At 35.4% G+C, this 24,744-nt stretch overlaps 1 long non-coding RNA gene across 4 annotated transcripts in view; it reads right to left on the reverse strand.

Annotated features, from left to right (window-relative positions):
- LOC141423981 (uncharacterized) overlaps positions 1–24,744 on the reverse strand; it is a 313,617-nt gene that overhangs the window by 225,996 nt on the left and 62,877 nt on the right. For 3 of the 4 annotated variants that reach the window (XR_012448756.1, XR_012448755.1, XR_012448757.1), the window contains one exon: positions 17,072–17,125. The exons of the other annotated variant lie outside the window; for it this stretch is intronic. This is a non-coding gene — a long non-coding RNA (uncharacterized lncRNA). The remainder of the gene's footprint in view (positions 1–17,071; positions 17,126–24,744) is intronic. 4 annotated transcript variants of the gene reach the window in all.

The following is a 24,744-nucleotide window of genomic DNA, read 5'->3' on the forward strand; positions in this document are numbered from 1 at the left end:
GGTTATGTATTATGCAGTGCTGATTCTAGGCACATTTTGAAGTAGATAAAATTTCCAAAGATTTTGCTTCCAGATTTGCCTACTCCCCAAATCATCCCAAATTTCCTTCTCTGTACTACCTTCAAATTTCCTCTGAAGATATCTAGTTCTTTTACTCTCTCTTCTTTACCTCCACTTTTTCCCATCCAGGGAAAATATCAGGTATCAGCCATTCACACATTAGAATGAATTTTACTTCATATATATTACCTGCCTGAGATATTTTCCCTTTACAGTTTGCCCCTATGTAGTATTTCTGTTCCCTAATTTTCTCTTAAAGGACAGTCAAAAACAAAAAGAATCACTGGTATGTTTAGACACCTACAGATTTGCCTACATACAAACCTTGATAGGAAGATAAGAATGACCCAACACAACACATGCTTGTGATGCTTCTGAAATGACCTCTACTTGCCCAAAAAAAAGGCAGGTAGGACAGCCCAATCTGGAAAAAGCTTTACAAATAAAGCAATCTAGTAGAGAAATCACTTGTCTGCTGCTATGATAGATGCAGCATATAAATAACAAAATTTGTCTGAGGTAGTGGGATAAAGGTAGATTATCAGAACAAGTGCCCCTAAGCCAAATATCTGTAATAGACAAAGTTAACAGCTAGAAGGAACATGATTTCATAGAACAATAGATCTAGGAAGAGTACAAAAGATATAAGAAAGAATTTCTAAGAAGAGCAGTCGTAAATACTCTAGGTGTGATTAGTTTTTCAGAGCTGTGTGTTCATATGAGTAAGTACCATTGTATAAATGCTCCAGGATAAAGAGAAAATTAATAACAATTGATAAGTCATTTTTACCCTGAGCTAAATACTTCTAAATATCTAAGTTCCTTGAACACTTACTTCATTGCTGATTACTTTTATCAAATTATTTATAAATATATTTACAATGAAACAAATATAGGAAAGATACTATTGGTTTTTATCACTACATATTAGTTGATACTCTCTTCAATATTAATATTCTGTTTAGAAGGAAAGTGAGTAGGCCTTTTCCCATTTTCTTCATTTGCATGCATCCCTGGACTCTAATGAATGGATATTTTTCTCTTTTCCTAGAAGGGATATGTATGTGCATAGATTAAAATGTGTTCTAGCAGAAAATCAATCCTACTAATCACATCTTACTTAGTACTGGAAGAATAAAAGAACTATAAACAATGGCACCCCCAATGAGGTATTTACATCTTAAAAGAGAGCAAGCAGAAAATAATTTCAAAGCTGCTGAGATTAACTTGTCATTCAACGTTTCTTTGTTAACCCAAAGAAAGCTATTTGGTTAGGTCAGTAATCCTGAGGAGAAAATACATGCTTATAACTTCATGGCACCAGCCAATATGGCTGCCAGCACCAGCCTGAAGTATAAAATCAATGCTAAAAAGACAAGATCAATGACAAATAACTACTAATAGGATCTGTCCTTACTCAACCTTCAAAGCCAGGGTGACTTCACTAGAGGTTCATGGCCTAAGGAGTCACTGATTATTTGTATACGTTCAGAATTAGGCAGGGTCTGAAACCCCTAGAAACTCTGCCTAGAGAATGGCACCATAGAAATAGACTTTCTTAGCAAAGGACATTCGACCTACAGCAGAGGAAAGTACAACTCTTAGGGCATGGTTTGTGCTATCACATGCACCACTTAAATATCCTTTTATACTCTCCTTTCTGTCTAAACAACTATTATTAACTAAAATTTTTAAAATTATAGTCATAGATATGTTTATGTACACATGTATGTATATACTAAATACATATTCTCTAATTATATTCCACATAGAAAAATGTGTAATATTGTTATATATTATAGTATATATATTTTATATCATACTATATACAATGTATTATAAATTATACTGCATGTAATATATTAAATATTATTAATGTATATAATCATTAAACTTTATAACCAAGATTCATGAGATAAATTTCTCTCAGATTATAGGATTATATGTATTTTTCTCAAATTATAGAGATTGTATGTATTTTTATCATTTATTTCTCCTTTCAAAGTTGTGCACTTTCTTTGATAAGAACTAAATAAGATCTGTGAACCTGAACACATCATTTTGGCCTTGAATACCAGAAAGCTTAGTAAGAAAACTAATTCTCAGTTATTCGTAGTGTTTTGGTCAAGTTTTCTCATCTCATAATTAGGTCTTCATTTATCAACACAATAGTATTGATGTTTTTGCAGTGTATCTAATTTTTTTTAATTGTGTGCTATTTTTGTTTGTAAGTACAATATGGATAGTATAATGAAATATTTGATACATGCATTTTTATATGTGCACATATAAGTATAATAGGATAATAGCTAATAATTAATTATGCTTTATAAACTGCTCTGCTCTTTCTGCAGAAAGGGTTTTGATGTGGAAGAAAAGATCTGGAATACAGGCAACAAGAGCCAGCACCCAGATGGGAGGTGGTGGGTGCTGAAAGCATCCTTGTTTGTCACATTGTCAGATAATCCCCAATTAACATTGTTTGGGAAGAACTCTGGTTCTGAGCTGTTTTGGGTGGAAAAGAAAGTGATAAGGGAGATTAGGTCCTTAGTAGTCAGGTGATTGCCAAATGAGAACTGAAAATTCAGTTATCCCTGATTTTTCTAGAATAGTCTCTGGGGGCAATTCCAAACAGAGAGCCACCAAAGAAAGAACAGCAGCCCTACTTTCAGGACTTTTCAGTTTCTTGGAGCTACTAAACTACAGAGGATCCTGGATCAGCCTCTGTGCTTAAAAGAAAAACAGCCATACAAGAGAGGAAAGGTAGGTTGACAATGCTCATATAACACCACTTTTCACTCTTTGTTAATTCACAGGATTTTTCTGCCAATAGATGGAATATATTTCACATTTTATCAATAGAGACCAACTTTGAAGCCACTGAAACTAATTGTTGATCTCAATCAATTTCCTGATTCCTATTATCATTGGCCAAGCACTGGTAACAGTTCCATGACCTTACAAGAGCAGGAGTTCTGTGCTAAAAATAAGGTAAGGTCACTATGAAAAGTGATGAGTAGTCTCCTTTGAAGCACAGTGAACTTAAATGATCGGACTGCATCATTGCAAACATCTCATTCCAAGAGGCAGGGGAAAGAGCAGAGAAGAATGACCAGTTAATGGAAGAGTCAAGTAAGAGGCAGAGTCAGATTAGACTTGATATTCATGTTTCTCTAAAAGATGCTTGAAGTGGTATCCGACCTTAGAGAGGAAACCCTGGCAGGAACTTGGAAACGAGGTTCAGTCCCGGCCAACTTCATGACCTAGGATCCAGTCCCAGGAGAAAACTAGGGTAAGAAACAGAAGTCAAACGCTCTCAAGCAGGAGCTCTGCACAGCAGAGTAGCTATACTTACCATGGATTGCAAAGAAAACAGAAGTGAAGATGCAGACCTCACTTAGCCAGACACTGAATCTCTGTCATATACCAAACAAAGTACAGAGCAGTAGACTATTTACAGATTGTTTCCACTGATATGAAAGAGACTCTTGGTGCATTGCTAGTCAGGGTTCCACTAGTTCATGAATGAAACAGGGCTGAACAAGCCTGTGGGAGGCAGACCTGAATAGCTAGAGCTGCAATTCCTGGTGGCACCTCGCTGTCCCTAACACAGTGGCACTTACAATGGAAGAGTGTGGGACAGCTCTTCAGAGACACAGGCCAGATCCACAGGCGCACCACAGTGGGAAAAGGAATATATAAAGGTAGATATGCCAGGTCAGAAGCTCAGTTTTGAAAAAGAGAATGACCCTAACAGTATAATCATATATTGATGCTACAAAGGATGCTTTTATCAAAATTTTTATTAAAAATTCTCAAAAACCTTTACTCTCTCTTTAGAAACTCTTTTCCATCTAAATATTTTATGTAAGCTCTTCTTACTTTAAAAAAAGAGAATTTTTATAATATGTCAGCCTGATGTATTTTATAATGCATGCTGCTTAAGTTAATGAAAATCCTGGTATGAAACTTATTACTTAAATTATTTGAAGGTACATTATTCAGCTTGTAGAAAACTGCCATTTTCCCCTCAGGATAAACCACTTCCCTCTGGTTTTGCATAACAAATACTTGCAATTCACAAATTCAGGCATTATAAATCACTGTATCCCACTACAGTCAATTATCTTCCTCAGCTAACATATATTGAGTTTTTATTTTGTAGACTATTAGAGTTCAGGACACAAATTCAACCAAAATTAACTATATGTAAAATCTACTACAAAGAGTTTACAAATGTATAACCTGAAAGTTTTAAATCATAACAAGAAAACACAAGGAAGGAGTTTTCTTTTTATTTTTTATTGTTTGTTGGTTTTGCTTTTGTTTTGCGGTACTGGGGTTTGAACTCACAGCCTCATGCTTGCTAGGCAGGTACTCTACCACTTGAGTCACTCCACCATCCCAAAGGGTGAGATTTAATGTAAAAACTTTTATAGAGAAAACCTTTATATAATTAATAACTAATGTCTTAATGACTGCTAACTAAGATCATCCAATATCACAGCTAAACTGTGGCATATCAACTAAAAGCAGTGAGTTTTAGTCTTTAAAAATAATTACAAGCTGTTACTTTTGACACAATGACAGTCTGTAGAAGGAGCAGAATCTTCAGGGCTACCTTACATATTTATAGGAAGAGAATAGGGCTCCCCAATATTCCTCATGAAACAAGGAGGACATAGTTAAAAATGAACTTCCCATGCTTATAAACCAGGCCCAGTTTAGTGGGCATACAAGCTATTTATTGCCCAGGGTTTCACACTTAGAAGGGCCCTATATTTTGTTTAACACTCTAGCATCATCTTGAGGGGCCCTGAATATTTTACACTTGGTCCCTCAAATTGTGCAGTCAATCCAGATACCAAGAAGCCAATTACATCAAGAAAGATGATTTCCAATGCCACAGGATTATACACCATCTGATGCATAGTGTCTAAACAGGAAATGTTCATTGAATTAATTAAATCATTTACTCCCTAATTTCCAAGATAGTTTTAGACTTCAAATAGTTGACTTTCTTTAAGGCTATGGGGGAAAAAAATCAAAGTAGAGAGTCTCCCTGACTGTTAATCCTTTCTCATACCAAACTTGTCATATTATTCTCTTACCTTTTTTTTTTAAGAAAATGCAACTTTTTCATACATGTGCAGGTAACCAGGCTTATTCTGGTGTCTAAATCATCATGAACACATTCAGAAACCCTGGGATAGCCAGGTAGGCCACCAGCATTCTTATTACATGAGGCTCATTTCCATGAAGCTTCTTTAAGGAAATGTGAAAGGAGCTTTGGGATTTAGCAAGGCCTTGAGGCCCTTGAGCAAAGAGAGAACTTTCAAACTTTGGATTCCAGAAGAGCAGTGGACTCCTTTCTCAAAAAGATGTAGGAAAGTGATTTCACTTCAATAAGAAGGATCCCTCCAGGAGTGGATGTCACTCATGCATTTCTGCAGATATCTTTGGATATTCCTGCCCAGATGATGTCATCTTATCTGTTATAGCATATCACTTACTGTAGGGATGGGCTGTATGGACATATGTGTACATATGACCCTGATCCTGTACCACAGTGATTGTGCAACACATTGGCACCAGCCTCCAGAATAGCTTCTTCCCTGACATTTTGAACTGAAACTTAGAGAATTAGACTCAGACAATAGGAGCTTCCACTGAAAGATCAGGCAGAGGTGGGGCAGGAGTAACATTTCTGACCATTGCATGCACTGATGTTTAAGTCAGAGAAAGCTATCACACAGAGAAACAAGGGAATAGAGCAGATGTGACAAGAGAAGCAAAACACAGAAACCCAGAAGGAGACAGAGAGTGGCTGTCTCCATTCCTAGCCGCTTTGCAATTTCCAACTACATTCTCACAAAGCCCAGTTTGTTTCCATATTTATTATAATTAACCTTTCCTGAGCTAACTTTGTTCCTTGCAATGAAAGTTCTAATACACCATCCCTGAAGAATTTATTCTAAAATATTTGATACCCCTCACTGTGAAACTGAAACCCCAGGCTTGGGATCACCTAAGATAACATCATCTAGGGTTGGCCATAACAACTGTCATAAAATCTTTTTTTAAAGTCTTCCTTCATTCTTAAGGTAGTCAACTGTAACAGTGCTATATAAGCTAAAAATATTTGCTTCTTCCTTGTGTCCATTCCAGCTGTTTCAAATGCAACCACACAGTGCTGCTCTGTTCCCATCCTATTGTTAATTAACAGACAGGAAGCCCATCTCTATCTAAGACTACTCAGAGTCCCAACTCCATCACAGCCAGAGCACCAGCATAAAAGCCATGGCAATGACACCAAATTACCCAGGAGTTCCTGAGAACCCAAGAGAAATAGAAGAATCTTAAGAACAAATCCACAAGAGGCATAGATTATAAAGCCATTGCAAAGGTCATCCAAGACCTCAACCATCTCTATGACTTGAATAATCTGTGACAGCAAGGGGTAGCTATATATGTCAGTGCTCTTGATGGCTTTTTGCTAATGCATTCAAGATCTTTTCTGTAAACCCTCTTATTATTTTTTCATACTGCTTCATTTGTTCTCCTCCAATAAACTTTCAAAGGCAAGATAATGCCAAGAATTCTCTTTCATCCTCCACACAACACTTGGCATAACAATGGACACATGGAAAGCATTTGAAAATACTTATTTAAGTGAATTGATTGAAAAACTAGTTTCTCAAATGGGGTTGATAAATTTCTATTTATCATATGGTAGACTCTAACCAATATCTTGATGAATAAAAGAAAAATTTGTAAAGTGCAAGGGAAAAATGCTTCACCTGCACTAACCTCTAAACCTTAATTGATTTTCTAGTCTTTGCTGAATTTTTCCCCAATATTATTTAAGACTTTTTCACAACATGAATTTCTGCCAGGCCAAGCTTAAAACACATTATTTCAGCCCTGTTGAAGTCTCACACACATACACACAAAGGACATATTACTTTTGCCTAAAGCAGATTCTTTGTTGAGCTTTCCTTAACACACACAGCGCATCGCACTTTGCATGGTTGTCTGCACACCCTGGGCACTTAATAAGTACTTACAGTTTTAAATAGCTTCCTGAGAGAGTCTTTCAAAAAGCCCAAGACTACCAGTGAAATGAAATCTCAAGGCTGCTTTTAAAGAAAGTAGCAGAAAAGGGATGCCAATAGTCACCACTCCTTCTCCTCAACTACTGTCAGAATATGCCTTCAAAATCAGTTTCCTTGTGTTTATAGCTCCCTGTGGTGAGTTCCTGACTGCCTCTGAGCTTTGGCCATCTGAATCTCAACCTAGTAGGTCATGCTGTGCCATGGATCATTCTCCCCTGGCCTGCCTTTCCTCCCTTGTTAACTAAGTAAATCCTTTGGCTCCTTCGTAACCAAGAGTAAACACAAACACACTGACTTCCTCCTGCCCATATGACAGGGACCACAAGTCTCTACATTCCCAACTTTTACTTTCTGCCATTTTCTTCAATGTCTGACAGTTGGCTGTACCATGCTGGGCCCTTTTGTACAATGAAAATCCCGGTGTCTTAGTCAGACTTTTGGTGTTGTGACAAAATAAATAACTGACAGAACAACTTAAAAGAGGGAAAGATTTATTTTGGCTCAAAATTTCAGTCCATGGTCAGCTGGCTCCATTACTTTGGTCCTAAAAGAGACTGAACATCATCGCAGTGGATACATGTAGAAGAGAAGGCCGTTCACCTCACAGCAGACAAGAAACAGAGAAAAAGGATGGGACCAGGGACCAAGTATATCCTTCAAAGGCACATCCCCAGTGATCTACTTCCTCTAGGTAGGCCATGTATCTTAAACTTCTCACCACCTCCCAAAATAGTGCCACCAGCTGGGGACCAAGCATTCATCACCTGAGCCTACTCAGACATTTCATGTTCACCATCACACCTGGTGAATGTCTCTCTCTCTCTTTTCTTTCTTTCTTCACTATTCATGCTCCCTTTGGACAAACATTAAATTAAAATTTGCTTTTGAATGTTTTATTCTTCAGAGAGACTCAGGAAATTATAGGAACAATGACACTTTAACTCAATTCTTTTGCCCAAATGGTATGCTATTGGCCAATGTTTCACTACATTACTTTTGGGCAATGTGAAGAAGATAATGTGTAAGATTAGATTAACATCCTAGAAATTTCAGTCACATAGGTATGGGCAAAATGCACAGGGTGTGAAAATGTATTTGTGCAGATTTTAGAATTTTAAAAACTTACATATAAACCTTTATCTGTTTTTTGTTTATTATATTTTCCATTTTCCTTTCACTTAGTAAAAGTATTTAATGACATTTTAAAGGTCTTCATAAAAGTATAACAAAAAGATAATCCTGGCTGTTTCTCAGAGATTTTCTGCATTTCATTGAATTAAAATAAAGCAAAAAGTTTAAACTATTATACATGTCTTACTAATATTAACTTTAATTAAAATACAGTCCTTATTATAAAATATGAATGTAAAAATATAAACAACCAACTACAATTGTCCCTGTATTTGGGTAAAAAAGTTTCCTGCTTATCCTCCTTATGGGAAAATATCTATCTAACCACCTGGTACTGAAACTTAAAATTCTATCATTAAAGATGAGACTTTAGACTTAATACAAAGTTACCTTCCAAAAAATGTGTCAAAGCAGGTATTGGGATGAGATAACTATTATCAGACAACAGCACCTTAAGGAGAATTAGTTTATCAACGTATTTCACCTGATAATGAAGGCAAGTACTTTCAGAGAAAATGGGATTCTTAACAGAATTGAGAAAATAGTAAGAAAGATGAGAACTGGCCTAGGTAAGATTTTAACTGGCAGGTACTAGAAAACCAGGAGTAAGTATTGGGTATTGTGTGTTTTAAGAGGGACCTTTCCCTGAAGTATAAGATAAAGGAAGAAATCAGAGAAGAAAGCAAAGATGTGATAACATTTTTTTCTGTTTCTGACTCTCAGCTTTTCTTCTCATCACACACCTCACAGAGAAATTATCCTTATTAAAACAGTTAAGTAGTAGGAGTTGTTCTGGAATCTACCCTGGATATAAACACTCTACAGCTCATTTTTCTAGTTAATTAGAACTAAGAACTTTGTTGTCAAACTTACTGTGGCCTGTGCAGGAGCAGGGTGGGGAGAAGCTACTAATGGTTCTGAAAAGTAAACAAAAGCACAGATTGCAGAGAAGAGCTGAAACTTGGGGGTGCGGGAGGGGTAGGCAGGGGGTACCTAAAGGCATTCCTCCCACCCCCCTTTTTTTTCTTCCTATACCTTTGCTCCCAAGGGTGAACTTCAGACAAAAAGTGGCTTGGCAGTGGCAGCAGACAAAAATTTCAAGCTAACTCCATATTTCTGGCCACACACACACAAAGGAAAAAATAGATCCTCTAGATGGGATAGTGTAAGGGAATCTCACGGAGAGCTAGAAAAGGGAATCTCCTAACTATGCTTACCTCAGGCTTACCTCTTATCTCTGCATGAGTGGGACAGACACACATCAGTGTAGTAAAGACTTTGAGAAGTAAATTGAGATTAGAGCCAGTGCCCATGACTCACAATGCCCAAACTAGCACTGAAAATAACTTTGAGAACTGAACTGAGTTATAAGCCATGGCCAAAGAAGGCAAAACACTTGGTGTTAAGCTAGTGAAGTTGTTTTCCTTATAAACATCAACCTTCTCCAGAGGATTATAACCAGACGCAGAGCTCACACACACAACATTTAAATTATTCAACATGCTAAGAACTAGGAAAATCTGACCAATACTTAAGGAAAGATACAATAAACAGATGTCATCCCCAAAATGATGCAAGCCTTGTATTGTAAGGCAAGGAATTTAAAGCAGCTGTGATAGCTAAGTGAAGTAAACCAGGCTCAAAAAGTTAAAGTTGCATGTTTTCCCCTCATATGTGGAAGCTAGACCTGTAAGAGATATAGACTATATAGATATATAGATAGAGAGAACAAGATTGTATTAGTGAGTTTGTATGAGAGGACTACAGGAGGTAGGAGAGGGAAAAATGTTAGAAAATGAAAAATTTTGAAACATCCTATCTATATATGACTAGAATATAATGTAATGCACGGCAAGCTGATGAATAATAGGGCAGCATGGTGATAGAAAAAGAGTAAGTATGTGGAGTAAGTCTGATTAAAGCACAACATATACATTGCTGAAACACCAAGGTGAAACTCCCTTGGAGTATCAATATACACTAAAAAAAAAATGAAGGACAAGAGGGTAATACAGTTCTTTTCTGGGTGTGGGTACCAGTGGGAGGATACAAGGAAAGGACGAATGAGGATGAATATGGTGGATGTATTTTGTACTCATATATGAAAATAGAATAACGAAACCTGTTGAAATTGTTCTTAGAAGGGGGGAAGAGGGGAGGAGGGGAAATGATAGAGGGAATAAATTAAGATATATTGTGAGCACATACATAAATATCACAACGTATCCCCCACACAACTATTATATGCTAATAAAAATATATTTGAAATGAATAAAAAAGTAAACGTTCTTATAGAAAGACATACTATAAAAAATAACCAAATGGAATTGGGGGGGTGTTGGTGGTTTTTGTCTGTTTGGTTTTATTGTTGTTGTCTGCTATTGGTAGCAGCAGTGGTGGTTTTTGAGATAGCAGGGTCTCACTAGGTAGTCCAGGCTGACCTTGAACTAACAATCCTCCTGCCTCCATCTCCCAAGTGTGCAAGTCCATGTAGGGTAAAATCCCAGATCCCTTATAGTCCTTGCTCCCAGACAAGTTAACCTCAAATAATAATAATGATAATTCCTGGACTCATCATAACCCTAATTCTGAATATCAGACACAAAGAAGTAAATCTTGAATATAAGTAGAGTAAAAACAATGATATACAGTGCATCAAGGATTTGAATCATCATAAATTTCTCAGCAGAAACAATGGAGGCCATAAGACAATGCAAAAATATCTTTAAACTGCATAAATAAAAGGAATATTAGCCAAGAATTATATATCCAACAAAAATGGCCTTCAAAGATGAAGTAGAAATAATGACATTTCAGATGAAGGAAATCTAATAAAATTCAGCAGCAACAGTAGATGTGATATATAAGAAGAGATAGATTTTTCAAATAAGAAATGGAATAATATCACAGGAAAACTTGATTTTTTAAAAATAAAGAAATAACAGAAATGACAACTATATAGATAACTAAAAGATTATTTTTCTTCTTAAGGTCTTCTAAAAGCAAATATTATAACACTCTGAAATGAGATTTTAATGTATATAAATAAATGTTATACATATTATATCCATGATATAAAGGACAAGGGGGTTAAAGAGAGCTATGTGGCTATAAGTTTTCTATATTTGACATGAAATGGTGCAATATTGACTGCAGCAGACTATAAAATATTGGGAATGTATATTGTAATTCCTAAAACAACCACTGGAAATAATGCAAAGATATATAGCTAAAGTTCATGTTCAAAAACATCCAAAAGAAGGCAGAAAAGGATATTGGGGAGGAACAGAGGAACAAAAAACACAGGGGATAGAGAACAAATAAAATGGTAGACTTAGATCCAACCATGTCAGCAACTACATTTGTAGTTTATGATCCATATCCAAGACATGGAAGAGGAGGGAACACTTACCAACTCATTCAATGAGGGCCGTACTATACTGATACCAAAACCAGACAAAGACACTGACATGAGGAAAGTTTTCTGAGAGGTGAAAAAGATCAAGGAACGATACATATACACATATGAAGACAGCATAATGAAACCTACCAGCACTGTTGTAAAATAGGGTGGAGAAGGGGAATATAATGAAGGGTGAACTTGTTCTAAGTATACTGTATGCATGCATGGAATTATCACATGAACTTTCCCTCATAGTATTAATGTACGTTAATTCAAAAATTAAAGAGGAAACATGATTTCCAAAATTAGCTTTTGTGACTAATTTTTGTTGCAAAATCCAATCCTTTAAAAAAGACTTAAAATCATAGGAAAAATATATTTCACTGTATTTGATTAGAAATGAAATATTTTTATGCATAAAATCTTATGCTTATAATAGTATAAATTCATGACATTATAAAATAATAATAAGGATTTTTACTCTAAATAGTAAACCTAAAGATCAGGGTAAAATCTAATGAGAGAATCTGAATGAAAATTTAAATTTTAGAAGAATAATGAATATCATAAAATTATAATTAAAGAAGAACTTGCTCACAATTTTTAATAGGATGAGAGCAAGTTCAAATCACAATCATATTTAGATTCTATTGGGCACATTTTTAAAATGTTTCCGTGGTTTCTTTAAATCTATCAATGTCTACCATATTCCAGAAATGGTAATCTTTGCAACTATTTAAGTTAGAATGATAACTTTAGACAATAACTTAACAATGTATGATAGGAATTATAAATGTTGAAAATCATGTTGAGGTTAATCAAATAAATGAACTTGAAGACTGAAAGAAAGGGAGAAGATTATGACAGCTAAGTTATAAAACCTCCAGCTCCATGGTAGAACAGAATGAAAGGGGGAGAAAAAACACTTTCTTGTACTGAGTGTGTAACAGCCAGCCGTGTCCTAAATTCCCCCTTTCTGGCATTGTTGGTCCCACTCAGGGAAATGTAGGTTAGACATCTGCAGTGGTGGGGCATTTTTCTCCTTCTGACCAACTGGTCTTTTGGAAATGACTCTTCTCCTCTGCCAGGAGACTGAGTGAATCCTACCCTTCTCTCTCCAAACACACACACACACACACACACACACACACACACACACACACACACATGCACACACATACACACCCCAATCCACACTGCCTGCCCTGACCTGAATAATAAAGCCCTTTATTTCTTACTTAGGAGTATCAAATCTTCAACCAGCAATCCATGAAACTATAGCAGGCTAACTCGTTACATGCAATGAATTCTGCAACCCTTGTACCAAAGAATTTTCCAGGGAAAAAAGATGTGGAAATTACATAAACTGACTGCTTACATCAAAAGCATCCCTACCTTTACTAAGACATCACAGTCTTGAGTGGCCCTGCTTCTATTACCTGAGTCAGAACACACTCTAGGAAATAAAAGGTATTAGCCGGGAGTACAGCATTTGGCTGGACTCAGACTCAACCTGTACTTAGACTCAACCTCCTAAGGAAAAATTTTGCCCTCCACTTTCTATTACTCTCCCCCAAAATAACCCAATATCACACTTTTTTTTTTTGCAGAGAAGAGGGCAAACTTAATTATTCATTTGGCTAAATAAATTATGAAATATAAAACTTAGTTCCTTTTTGTTGTTTAAACACATGTACATGGACAGTCTTCTATCAAGAAAAAACAAAGCAAAAAGAATGACAGACAAGTAACATCACCTAGCTAACCTAGCTATGGGCACAACAGGCTTAACCTCTCTATACAGGATGATACTGTGGGTGTGGTGAACAAACAAGTAATCCATCCAGGTTCCTTCCTGTACACTTTCATGAGGTCAGAACACATTTCCTGGCTCCATACATGATTAACCTTTATCTCCACTGTGTAATAATTAAAAGGAAAAAATTGAAAGTGAGGCCGTACCTCCATGGCTGCTCTTTCTTGATCCTCCAAATGATGGCTATTTCCTGATCATGGCAATTTTACTGACCATAGGAAAGACAGTATCTTTTAATCACCTAGTTCTGGGACTCGGCTCTGAGCTCAAAGTAGTCTCTGAAAGCGAAACTTCATTTCCTCTATTTTCCCACTTATTCAATAATCAATAATTAACCCTTTCTCTTAAACTAGCTGGTGTAATTTCTGACTGATACACTTCTGTTGGCCTAACCCACTTGGAACAAGCTGCTAGTAACAAAACATTTTCCAGAATCTATTCCATTGGCATATGCCAGGGGATTGGTTAACATAGGCTATATCTGAAATCTATGTATTCATCCTCAGCTCTCCTCATTAGCAGCCCAAGTCGCTTCTCAAGAGTAGGAGGGGAGCTGACTTCGCCCTCAGCTCCTGTCTCTGCCTAGCTATTTTTGAACCTCCAAACAAGAATCATATTTGGTCTACACTATCTTAGAATTCAATACCCATTTGTCTGAATGACCTTATTATGGAATCCCAGGTAAATGTCTCTTTGCTTCCTGGAAATGGGACTATATGTAGATTACCACATTATTTAGTTAATTCATCATAGTCTTGCTTCTATTAGACTAGATCACTAGCATTTCACATCTATCAAGAAAAAAGAATATAAACAAGTTTGAACATAGCTTATTCAACAAAGGATTCGGTGCAGGTGTCACAGCTTACCGATTTTCTATCTCTAGTTCCTTCCTCTTCTGAAAAATTGAAGTCCTCTGTTTACTTTAAATAGAGACTTTATCAACACATACAAGCCAATACAATTCCTTTAATTTAGTCTATTTGATGCAGTACACAAGGCTCCCAGGAGGAAAGAAAATATATTTTGCTTCCCAAAAACTCAACATCCATCCACAGGCAATCAAGGCTAAATTATTTTAAACCCGCATACACTTGGAACTATATCCATCAGAAGGTATTAGGCTAGCAACGAAGTCCTTAACGCACATCTATAATTTTCCTAAATCTGCCTATTTACATAATAGTAATTTCTTTCCAACCTACTAGTCTTTTCTTTGTCATTCTTTGTGGGCACCCTTGTCTCTATACACAACCATTATGTGTGTTCACCTCTTTGCTGTATGGCATTACTATAAATAGATCCTACTATATTAGTCTGTTTCATGTCCTCTGTTTCCTGACCACACAATAACTATCACCTGTGAGTTCAGTATCACTTATGTTTCACCTTTAAATACCATGCTCTCTCTTCCTGTGTTGTGAGGGAGCACAAGGGCATTGGAATTACCCGATCTGGTATCAAATCCAGTGTGGCGTGAGTGACACTAGAAAACTCATGTAACTGTTTAAGTCTCTGTTCCCTAGTCTATAAAATGGGATGCACAATGCATTTCTTGCCAGAGAAAACAAATGAGATAATTTATGTTAAACACCTGGCTCAGCACCTGGTGATATAAAAGGGAAAAGGATGAGTCTTTTGAAATGTAATTCTCCAGATGTGGTTTTATAACTCAGCCTATTGCTCATGACTAATAGAAGATTTGTTTAAAACCCCTGGAGGCACTTCCCCAGATGCTGTATGATTCATTTGTAGAAACCGTCTACAACTAATCAAAAACTTTTTTAAAATTTTTGGTAATGAGCTGTGGATTCACTGAACTATAATGTCATAACTGCTCAGGTAGCAGAGGTGCCTCTGTGCCCTGTCCTACCTCACCATCTTGCTTTTCTGTCATTTCATGTGAGAACAAAACATTCCTCCAGCTACATTCCCCCAGGTTAATTCAGGACAGAAATTACATGTTTTCCATCTTTTCCTTTGTGCTAAAAGACTTTCTACCCAATTCCAAACTCAAAGTGCTCACTGTTCATAATACATTGTTTTCTATAGCATTATTCTTCAAACAAAACTTGTGTTCTTGCTAAACTCTGACAAGCAAGTAACATTCCCAAAATCACAAAATGAAAATAAATACGTAACCAGAAACTGTCAATTCAGTAAATTCTAGAATTGGGGATATTTCCCTATAATTTGGTTTTGTGACTCAGGGTAGACGTCTAAGACAAGGGGCAGACAATGCTTTTAACTCACACAAGAAATCTGAAAATGGCTTGTCTGTTCTTATCAATCACTAGGTTTTGAAGCCAGGCCCGTCATCTCCAGTACTTGGTGAAGCAAATGAGTACGTACAATTGAGACAGAGTAGAATTCAACTTCTTTTGTCTCTAAACAAAAGAGATTACATTTTCTATTTGGTCAGCTGTAGATCAAATGTTACTGGACTGCAAGGGTCACATACCAAATTTAATTTACTTCCGCAAGAAGATTCATATAGGAAAAATTACACTGAATTACCAAAAATACTATCATGAGCAAATTTTTATGGTGTAAGAATTTATTTATTTATTTATTTATTTATTTTGATTATCATATTATTGTCCTGGGGGTACATTGTGATATTTACAAAAGTTCTTACAATGTATCATAGTTGAATTCACCCTCTCCGTAATTCTCCTTTATCTTCCCCCTCCCAATTCCATCCTGGCATAGTCTCAAAAGGTCTCATCCGTGTACATGAGTGCATAGTATTTCTACCACGTGTGCTTTCCTACACCCTCTGCTTATATCCTCCCCCTCCCACTGGTACCAGCCTCCACACAAGTCCTGTTTTTCCTTCCTGTTCTCCATTTTTAAAAAACAGACATTTTTGTCTCTTTAAGACAGCTGTACAGGATGTTTCATTCTGACATTTCCATGTATATAATGAGCAAATTTAAATGTCTTCCTACATTTCAGCACACTTAATAGGGACATATTGATAACAAATATTTTTTAAACTTGTTCTAAGGAATTAACTGTATTTTGTGAGAAATTTATACTGAGGCAAATATAAAAAGGCAAACTCAACATTGACTTTCACATTTTTAAGACAAATTTTCTAATGACAATAAAGTATGAAGAAAATTAAAATTGTACATAGTCTAACCATCCCAAATTTTTCATTATTTATTACCATTCCAATTTATTCTTTTCTCTGCTCACTTTTGAAAATATTTGCAATTACATAGCTGCTTAATTTTATATCTTGTTTTTATAATGTATCATTATAACCTAAATACTCTCTATATCAGTGAAAACTCTCTATAAAAATAACCACAATAATTCTATAATATTACATTGATGTACATAATTTATTTTAACCATGCTCAGTTAGGATACTATGAATATTTTACTTTGTGCACTCAAATGTATCAAAATTTATAGTTATTCCTTAGCATAGAGCTATAAATATTAAATTACTAGTTTTAAATACTTTTAACATTTTTCCATTCTTGATATTATAGCATCATGTTTTGAAGTGTGAATTTTTAAAGTCAGACATACCAGGGATGAAAACTTGAGATTTGTGTTCTCGGGCATATTATTTTACCTCTTCGTCTGTAAAGCAAGGATAAAACTTCATAAGGTACACTCCTAGAAGATTAAATGATATAGCAATGCTTATAAGGCATAGTGGTCAAAGCTTAAATTTTCTTGGTTTAAATCTTGCTTCAACCAAAGACTAGTTGAGTGCTCTTTGCTTAATCTCTTTATATTTCAGTTTTTCCATCTACAGAATGAAAAAAATATAATAGCACCTACTTTCTAGGATTATTTCAAAACACAAATGAGTTAATAAATCAAAAATAACACAGAGTGAATATGGTAGTTCACATCTATAATTCCAGCACTCAGGAGGAGGAAGCAAGAAAATCACAAGTTCAAGGCCAGACTGAGCCACATAGCAAGACCTTGTCTCAAATAAACAAACAAAAAGAAGAAAAGAAAACAGGGCCTGGCAGAGAGCACTCAATGAATATCACTTCTGCTGTTGCTAGAGAGTGGATTTTTGGCTAGTTCTCTCAAATAATAAGCACTCCACAACTACAATAAATATTTAAATTCCTTTCTAGAGTATACATATTTCTTTACAACCAACATTAAAATGCACATATGCTTTATCTACTCTATAATAACAAAACAGATAAAAAATAGCAATTTGAGGGCTCATATAATTTAACTTGCCAGTGATGCTTAAGATAATAGATCTTTTGATTTTAGGAAAGAATATCCAAGAGTTCATCCTATTCAACCCAATCACTTTATTCTATTTGATCATCCTCCTTAAAGATGAAATAAACTAGCTTCCTAAATTCAATAAATCTTACATCTTAAAAGGCTATTGGCCTCTTTCCTCAAGTTTATTCTTCCTTCCTCATGCGTGGCACTATATCTTGAGCACCCTGCCACTGACACAGCTTCTATGTATGTTCGGGCCATTGTGCTCAATTACTGAATAGGCATTCATTGTTTAACTACCATATACAGTTTCCTAAGTGGAGCAGAATAAAATACTTGCATGGCTATATGTCAGAAGAACATTTTTGAAACACTGGCTTATATCCATCCTACTCCTGAATATTTTGCTTCTCCCTTTACCCTTCCTGGCTCATTCATCCTTCAATCAGTCATGCAAGCAGCTGAAACATGGTGTATCATCACCTCAGAGGAATACTCTCAGAGCTGAAAGGGAAAAAAATGCATGGTCATTTTCTGGCTTCTGCATTTCTAATACCTAGGCCCTCACAGTTAGTACAGATTTAGGAGAAAACACAGTGAATGAGGACAAGATTTCCTCCTTTTATGCACCTCTCAACTAGAGAAAAGATTCCCTACCTTTGAGCACCTTAGTTTAAATACAGAAGGTTTATGACAGCCAAGTGAAAACAGAACATTGGGCTTCCACAGGCAATGAGCTTCCAGTCTCTCTTGGTTGAGGAGAGACAGAATGAACACTCTACATCGAGAAGTGATGCAGAAGCAGCCAAGAGAGATGCCTGATTTTCTAGAGTCATGTGCGTGAGAAGAAAAGATATTTTCAGTCCAGCATGTGGACCACTGACCAAGCAGCTGATGGACAAAGGCAATTTCAGTAGATTCCTATGTGGCAAGATGACAGCAGGATTTGCAGCCCTCTCTTTCTTACTAAAATCCCCTAGATTTACTCTAATTAAACTTTCTGAATCTCTTACACAATCCCAGGTAAGGTTTGAAATAGAAATTGGACAAGTATAGATGAAGAAAATATCACTTCTTCTTTATCTCAATTATAAATTCCAGGACTCAGTGATGAGACACTGTCCCTACCTTCACAGAGTAGTATTCTAATTTAGACTATAAATTAGAAGGCAAGATTCACAAGAGTAGGTACCATGATTATGTTGTGTGCCTGTTATGTAGTTTTAATCTGGCACATAATTGTGCTTAATATGCATTTGTGGTATGCATGGATGGATGAATGGCTTTAGCAAACCAAAGTACATGATAAACCATTAGCAGTCACTCAGAGGACATCTAAGGGAAATATGGGAACTTTTATAATTAAATACAAGACTAAAAGATGGCTAAGGATTGGAGTCACAATTGATTACTTCATTGGCAGATAAAGACGTTGAGGGGGTTTCTATAGGCTAAGAAGCACTAATTCAATAAGAAGGTAGAATGAGTAGAAAAGCTAAGTGGGTAAGTCAGAGCACAGAGAGGACAAACTGAAGTAATTTGGTATTGATGCAATGTCCTTTCTCCAATACTCTTTCTAAGCATGGTATCTGACACAGGATCTGCTGACAGCATGTGATGGATGTGGCACTGGGTAGATGGAGAGGAAGAATAATAAGAATAAACATGTATTTTTTAAAGAATTAAGAGAATTGGGTCTGGAATCTTGAGACAATTTAGTTTTCACAAAAAGTTTATTTTTCATTCAAAAGATTTTTAAATTGTATTCTAATAGCAGATTAGATATTTAAAGGGGATTTTATAATCTTTGAAACTGGGTTTAAGCAGTCTTGGATGGTTTTTTTAAGCCATGGAATTTATGCTACTCATGACTTACTTTATAAACTGTTTCTAATTCTATCCACCTAAGAAGAGTTCTAAGTTTGCATTGTTCTGTTGATACCTGTCTTCCAGTAATGATCCAGCAGGTATAATTTACTAACCTACCTTACATAATGTTATCTCACAAAAGAGATCTCTGAAGTAAACATTTTTTTATTTTATTATTCATATGTGCATACAAGGCTTGGGTCATTTCTCCCCCTGAAGTAAACATTGTTATCTCCATGTTTAAACACATAGAAACTGAGACTCAGGGATATGCTCACTTGCTTTAATTCACCAGCCAATAAATGGAAAATGTCTACATTTGCACCCAGGCCCTTCCTGAACATCGTGTTGACTCACTGTTGTCACCTGCAGTCCTTCAAGAATGAGAAAAGATAAAGACATTGTCCACCTGTAAAAGACAGGGTATATAGATGAGTCCGCACAGTAAAGGATTTTGCTTAGCACCTCATTAGTTGTCCATGTTAGTAAAAACAAAATCTTTACTTTTACTGGAAGGGAAAAGAGTGTTCTTTGTTCTGCTATTTCATATTCATTACATATATTTGAAAAACCCTCTATGTGATCTTCACAAAGTCTCCCTCCTTTTTTAAGTTCTCTCCCTGGAGCTACAGTGCTAGAGAGAATTTTTTATGGAAAAAATAATTAAGCTTTCTTACAGAGAAAATCCCCCAAAGTAATCTATCATAAAGAGAAACTCTAACCCAACCTTTTTCCTACCTGAAAGTACTAATTTAATTTTACAGCAGAACAGCTTGAGGGATCCCAAGAGCTGATTCAGGAGAAGAGACCCACCTCTTATCCATTCCCTGCTAACACAGGATTGTTTCATATTGAGAATTGTTTTGCGCTTTGCCAAACTTGGCTCTAAATATTTGAAATAATAAATCTTAGGTCGCTTAGAGTGGAGAATCTGTTTTGCTGATTGGTTTCATTCCTCTTTCTCCAGGTTAATGAAAGTGGAGGTAATTTTTCAGAGTACCATTAGTATTAGGTGTCATAAGATAGTCACAAATGGCTGAGATTCAAACTGTTTTTAACACGAGTATATATAACCTACAAATGCTTCTCCTATCCTTTCCCATTTGTCCACTCCTTCATCTCACTCTGTTCATTATGACACAGGAACCAAGTTCACCCAAAACAGTTGACAGATGAACATGTTCATTTGAGAGATTGTATTGACATTGCTCAGGAAAATAAATTGAAAGGGTGCCGATAAATAGTCTGATATATCTTTTGCCACAAAGATATACAAAGGTACAGACCTGTACCTTTTCAAAGATACGTGATCTATTTTAAAGACTTATTTATTCATCTGCTACCTAGTTGTTAATGGAGATGGCAATTGAATAATGGACCAAATTCCAGATAAGCCAGGCCTGAGACTGCTCCATTTCTACAGCAACCTTGCAATACAGAGAGTTTAAACATGAGTGCTTGATACACTCATGTTAATACAGCCTCATCAACATGATCTGTCAAAATGTAAAAATCACTGTTTTACCCTGCCAAGTATGGAGTGTCTCCCACTCCATACTTAACCCTGCCCCTCACTACAGGACATTTCCCCTTCTAATTTATTCATCAATTCATTGTCTATCTTTGTAAGACTCATATTTATATTACCCTCAGAGGATATCATAAATTTCTTTAATATTAATCTTGGAGAAACAGGTTAGCCTCTAAAGATTATGTCATCTTTCCTCCTCCAAAACATAATAAAGGTATTTTGTTATATTAAAATGATATATGTATAGTTTACTGAGTACTGAGAAAATTGTTAGAGAGTTTACTGAAAGTTAATTTAAATCCTAGGCACTTTGGAAATGAAATAAGGAAATGTATTTTGGAAAGATGCCAAAAGAAAAGTTGTCCATTCTCCAGATTTTAAAGGGAAAATGAGAACCATTATTAAGAAGAAAAATCAATTTACTAATTGAAAGTAAGAATACATCAATTAAACTTAGTATTATATGCGACCGTTCAAGGTTCATATGAATTTTCAAAGACTAATGAGCAAGTTTAGAATACACAGGACTCCCATTATGTGATTTGCCTATGCAGTAAGCTTGAATTTTAGTCACAAAATGTGTGACTGAAGTATGCACAAAATGTTAAATTTTTGGCATCTCTGTAATTAAAATTTGTATAATTTATAGCCCCTATTTTTGCTGAATCTTATCGTCATGGTACCTCAGCCACTTCTTTCACTGTCCAGTTATCATGTATATATCTTCTCTTCTCATCTCAATAGTGTGCTCCCTTTCATTCTCGGATCCTCTCAGTGACACCTGCATTCACCTCTGTGCTGGCAGCATGCTAGGTTGTTCTTCACACACCTGTGAGGCTGAATACCCTCTTCCATGTATGAACCAAGGTTATAAAGGTAAAGAAATTAGAAAGGAGAGATCAGAATAGAGATGGAGTTAGGAGACCATGTGGTAAAGAAAAAGGCAGATATTTGGAGAGCAGACACTCAGGTTAAAAGGCAGAGACAGGTGCAACCCTCCTGACTTTATAGCTGACAACTTCAGAGGCTCCTCCCATGCCCAGACATTTGCTCTTCCTGAGGCCAGTTGCTTGGCTTTCCCCTACTGTCTTCCCCTCTATCACTTTACTCTGAACTGCCATCAGTTGAGACAACTCAAATCTCTACCCTTTGTGACCATAAAGGCAAAAAAGGAAAAGAAAAGCAAATCACAGTTAAGATATTAACATTGTAGAATAAAACAGAAGTTCCTGATAAACAACAAACCATTTTCCTGCATAACTATTCAAACCCTCCTTATTTTGGACACAAACTAAGTACACAAAGACAAATAAAGGTAGGTATGTATGTGTCATCTGTAATGGATGAAAAAATGTCATAAGATTGCCCTAACCAAGAAATTCCTCTTACTCAGTTTAGACCAAACACTTCTAATCTTTTGAGATATTTTTAAAAGCAGTTTGCCACTACAGCTTACCTTGAGTCACCATGCTTGGTAATGAAAAATAAAAAAGAGAATACTGCCCTTTGCCTTTAATTCATGATTGGCAGCCGTGAATTACATATTAATTACATATTATATATTATATAGTTATATGTTATCATATCTATCACCTTAATTAATCTCAATACACCTCAACCCTATTTTTCAGAAACAAACACCAAAATCTTAATTCCTAAAGGTTACTCTAAAATAGAATAAAAAGAAAACTTTAAATCTTACAAAATTTTGGCAAAATTGTAAGACATGCTTGAAAATGCTGAGTAAACTATCAGAAAAATATACACTAACTTAATACCAATTAATAAATGAAACTGGTGACAAACATTTCAATATGAAGTTGTGTACATCATTAGAATTTGAGTTTATTTTAGTAGAAATATTAAAATTCCGTAACACAGCTTAGAAGTTCAAAGTGTTTCCATTAGCTTCTATGCATTTTTGAAGTTGGTGAGTTATGTATTGTGATCACAAGTATCTGTTATGTTTTATCCTTCTCCCAGTGAATTTCCAGGTAAGAGATTATACAGATAACCTAGACTTCAGATACACTAAATTTATTGCTTAGCTTTATCAGTAGTTCAGTAGCATTTTCATATTTCACTCACATTGTTAAAAATAACCACATTTCCATACTTTTAATGTTTTACATTTATACCAAATTGAGAATAAATATCCAGTGGATGCTAACTATAAGGCTTATCATCATTGTTACTAAAATGTGGATTTTGTCACAGAATTTCATTTATAATAATACAAAATAAAAATTACTTTACACATTTATAAATATATTAATGACATTTAAGTTAAGAGTTCTTAAGACATTGGAAAATAAGATAAACACCATGTTAGATATGAAAATAATTAAAATTCTAGTATCGTCTTCATTACTTGAATGTCTGATTTAAGCATCTCTATACCTGACATTCTAATTTAGCTACAATGCAGCAAAACCAGCATTGTGGTAATAGAATATTGATTGTACAGTGTTCAAAGACAAAGAACTTATGTTGGTGTACTCTTTACACATGCATAATATTGCAGCACAATATCCATGTCAATAATTTTCACAAAATGAACTCCACTTCCACTGTGCTCAATGGCAATTTAATTATGAAGTAGTCAATTCTTTGATGAAACATTTTTTATCTTGCATTAACCTAAAATGTAAGTAATCATGCTGGTCTTAGCAGACTTTAGTGTAAAAGCACAGTGAAACACACAAAGTTCACTGAAGTATATTACTTCCTAATTTTTAGTATTAAGATTTATATTCCCATTATGAACATTGGTGATAATTTTTTCATAGAAACCAAGCATTAGCTCCATATATTCTGCATTCCAGCAGAAAAAATTAAGAATAACTTTCTTAAGGTGCTAAAATAGTTTAAAAAGTATTCCACCCATGAGACCATTCTTACAGACATGGTATCAATGCCCTTTTTAGAAACAGCTCACTCATGAAGAAAACAATGAAGAAATGTGACTTTATTTACTTGGAAATGCAAAGAACCTAATGACAATGGTAAATAGGAACCAGAAATTACTCTTGGCATTAAGATCAACAAGTCTTTATTATAATGTTGTCTTGAGAGAATTAAGCAGTCAGAAGTGAGGAACAGGAAATAGTATTTTTATAAATTGGAGAGTTAAAAAGGTCATTAAAATTTATAAACTAACTGCCACCTAATATGAATCCTTTTCCAGTATTCCTGACAGGTGTTCACCCAACGTCTGTTTGTATATCTTCAAGACAGCTATTTTGTTGAAAATGCTATGTCCCATACTGAAACAAAACCTACATTTTGTCCTAAACTAGTCTCATTCTTCTGATGAGATTCTCAAAGGAGACAACCTGTTTGAGGCTTATTTTGGCAAAACAAACCATCACATTCTTAAATGCATTTATTGCTTGGCTCTATAATTCTAGTTCTAGGGCTTTCCTCTAAGCAAAAGATAAAGTTATATAATAAGAATGTCTTTGCTTTGTCACCTAGAAGAGTGGCATTTTAATTTCACTTAAGTTGCAATCAGTTTATATTGATATTTCATATTTGAAAATTGCTAAGAGAGTAGATTTTAAGTATTCTTACTACAAAAAAATGAGTGTAGGAGGTA

This window comes from Castor canadensis, chromosome 1 (assembly GCF_047511655.1).
Source record: "Castor canadensis chromosome 1, mCasCan1.hap1v2, whole genome shotgun sequence".
Classification (NCBI taxonomy): domain Eukaryota; kingdom Metazoa; phylum Chordata; class Mammalia; order Rodentia; family Castoridae; genus Castor; species Castor canadensis.